The sequence below is a fragment of the Anopheles arabiensis genome, chromosome X, assembly GCF_016920715.1.
Source record: "Anopheles arabiensis isolate DONGOLA chromosome X, AaraD3, whole genome shotgun sequence".
NCBI classification, from domain to species: Eukaryota; Metazoa; Arthropoda; class Insecta; order Diptera; family Culicidae; genus Anopheles; species Anopheles arabiensis.
In genome coordinates this window covers 26,892,029-26,895,765 of record NC_053519.1, presented here as the reverse complement: position 1 = coordinate 26,895,765, position 3,737 = coordinate 26,892,029, and positions in this window count along the sequence as shown.

Sequence of the window (3,737 nt, the reverse complement as noted above, 5' to 3'; positions counted from 1 at the left end):
CCAAAGCTTGGCAAAAGTCGCGAAACACTCCTATCTCGACGCACCAGCAATCGCAACTTGATGCAAAATAAATTGCACGAGCTAATGATACTTGTACCATGCACAGTACACCGTACCAAAATATACCCTGAAAGTGTGCAATTTGGTGCTACCCTAGGAATATGTATGGGGAAGCCTAGCTACGTGTGTCGCACGTTCCAAGTTGCATGGACGTCGAACAGAGGCATGCAAAAGCACCTATCTAGGGAATTACTCTACGTTCTAGTAGCAAGTGCGATTTTCCAGTCCAGCACGGCAGTACGCCTGCACGCATACACTCCATGTACCAGAAATGTACCAACCTAGGCGTTGCTCAGTAGCTTTTAGCGGCACACAGAAAAGTATTCGAGTTCAGATTTTGGGACTTAGCGTATTTTTAAAACTAATAACGAAAATTAAATTTTAAATCGGTAAACGGCTAGAGTTGCTCAGTAGCTTTTGGCGGCACATAGAAAAAGTATTCGAGTTCAGATTTTTGGGACTTAGCGTATTTTTAAAACTAATAACGAAAATTAAATTTTAAATCGGTAAACGGCTAGAGTTGCTCAGTAGCTTTTTGCGCAACGTGGCAAAAGTATTCGAGTTCAGATTTCTTGGACGTAGCGTATTTTTCAATCATAATAAACCGAATCAAACATAACAATGATGAAACTTACACCATGTCCCAAGGTTGTGCACAAAACGTAACGATAAAGTGCTGGCGAAGTTAGAGGTGCACCAAAATTGTGTACCGATCAGGGAAAGTACTCTACGTTCCTATGATTTGGGTGAAAAGTGTTGATTAACTGCTGGTAAGAATAGACAGTTGCTTATCATACACATCGCAAACGAACACCCCTTAGTGAGCATTAGCAAAAGTCAATGGCACAAAGCAATTGCAATACAAACTGATCAAGTACATTAAAGAACGCTAAGTACCAGGACTTCTTTCCAAGAATGGTGTCCGCGACGGGAGGGCAAGCGTCCTTCCCAGGTTTTCCTAGTAAACCTTGTATGGTAACATACCCAAGCGTGTCTGTAAGCACGCAACGAAAGTCACGAACGGGCACATACCTAGAATGTATTCTACGTACTTGGACTTTTGTCCAAGAATGGTGTCCGCGACGGTCGGGCACTGCGACGCAATAACCAAATCCTAGGATTGTAACTTTAGTGTGCACAAACATAAACATTAACGCGTTCGCTCGGGCTGCGCCGTCCGTGTTGAACACAAATGTGGGTGATTATATGCGTGGAGGGACAAAACATACGAGGAGGAGACAGTTTTCTACACGATGTGCACAGAGCTCATTTCGTCGTCCCGGGCGAATGGAAAACACAAACATCGCGAGTATCGTTCTAGGTTTCTGTCTATAAAAGGGCAGGCCAAAAGGTGACCGGTTGAGATAAGCATTTTAAGCATACAAACACTTTATTGGAACTTTTGATACAAAAACAAGGTACGTACATGTAGGTTGTACCAACATGGACATCTATGAACGCGTACGCTCGGGCTGCGCCTCCGTCTTGTACTTTCCCTGATCGGTACACAGTTTTGGTGCACTGCTATTCCGACCGGCAACTTGTACCAACATATACATCCATGAACGCGTAAGTAGTGTACTTTCCCTGATCGGTACACACTGTTGGTGCACGGCATAAGAAAAGAGCTAAAATGGTCAAACTCAATCCATTTCAACAATAGATAGTCGATAGTAGCTGTGCCGATGAAGTAGGGCACGATGCAAGTTAATGTTGTTTAATGAATAACATGTCCGCCATACATTTCAGTACAAATTTGCTCGGTCAGACCTACAAAGTGCTATATCTCGAATACGAGGCGTCGGACTGGGGTTGTAGAACAATTTTAAGTTCGTCTAATGATTCTACATCCGATTCTGGATAGCGGTTTTTTGACCACTTTTCAATATTTTGTGACACCCCGAACCTAGGGGCAGCTCCTAGCTTTTTTCAAAAATGTGCACCGAACGGGCCGGAGAGCTCGTGTGGCTCAAAACATGTTTTTCGCTAAAACACCTCAAAACGTGTAAGGAACGCACCCTAGCTCTTGTTTTGAAAAGTTATGGCCATTTAAAGTGAGGTGGTTTTTGCTTCAAAATAGCAATTTCACCCGTCCCTATGGCCATGCTTTAAATTTTCACGAAAATGCCAGGTCAGACCTAGGGCGGGCCATATCTTGAATACTAAACGTCGCAGACATTGGTCGTAGAACAATTTTAAGTTCGTCTAATGATTCTACATCCGATTCTGGATAGCGGTTTTTTGACCACTTTTCAATATTTTGTGACACCCCGAACCTAGGGGCAGCTCCCTAGCTTTTTTCAAAAATGTGCACCGAACGGGCCGGAGAGCTCGTGTGGCTCAAAACATGTTTTTCGCTAAAACACCTCAAAACGTGTAAAGAACGCACCCTAGCTCTTGTTTTGAAAAGTTATGGCCATTTAAAGTGAGGTGGTTTTGCTTCAAAATAGCAATTTCACCCGTCCCTATGGCCATGCTTTAAATTTTCACGAAAATGCCAGGTCAGACCTAGGGCGGGCCATATCTTGAATACTAAACGTCGCAGACATTGGTCGTGGAACAATTTTAAGTTCGTCTAATGATTCTACATCCGATTCTGGATAGCGGTTTTTTGACCACTTTTCAATATTTTGTGACACCCCGAACCTAGGGGCAGCTCCTAGCTTTTTCAAAAATGTGCACCGAACGGGCCGGAGAGCTCGTGTGGCTCAAAACATGTTTTTCGCTAAAACACCTCAAAACGTGTAAGGAACGCACCCTAGCTCTTGTTTTGAAAAAGTTATGGCCATTTAAAGTGAGGTGGTTTTTGCTTCAAAATAGCAATTTCACCCGTCCCTATGGCCATGCTTTAAATTTTCACGAAAATGCCAGGTCAGACCTAGGGCGGGCCATATCTTGAATACTAAACGTCGCAGACATTGGTCGTGGAACAATTTTAAGTTCGTCTAATGATTCTACATCCGATTCTGGATAGCGGTTTTTTGACCACTTTTCAATATTTTGTGACACCCCGAACCTAGGGGCAGCTCCCTAGCTTTTTCAAAATGTGCACCGAACGGCCGGAGAGCTCGTGTGGCTCAAAACATGTTTTTCGCTAAAACACCTCAAAACGTGTAAGGAACGCACCCTAGCTCTTGTTTTTGAAAAGTTATGGCCATTTAAAGTGAGGTGGTTTTTGCTTCAAAATAGCAATTTCACCCGTCCCTATGGCCATGCTTTAAATTTTCACGAAAATGCCAGGTCAGACCTAGGGCGGGCCATATCTTGAATACTAAACGTCGCAGACATTGGTCGTGAACAATTTTAAGTTCGTCTAATGATTCTACATCCGATTCTGGATAGCGGTTTTTGACCACTTTTCAATATTTTGTGACACCCCGAACCTAGGGCAGCTCCCTAGCTTTTTTCAAAAATGTGCACCGAACGGCCGGAGAGCTCGTGTGGCTCAAAACATGTTTTTCGCTAAAACACCTCAAAACGTGTAAAGAACGCACCCTAGCTCTTGTTTTTGAAAAGTTATGGCCATTTAAAGTGAGGTGGTTTTTTGCTTCAAAATAGCAATTTCACCCGTCCCTATGGCCATGCTTTAAATTTTCACGAAAATGCCAGGTCAGACCTAGGGCGGGCCATATCTTGAATACTAAACGTCGCAGACATTGGTCGTGGAACAATTTTAA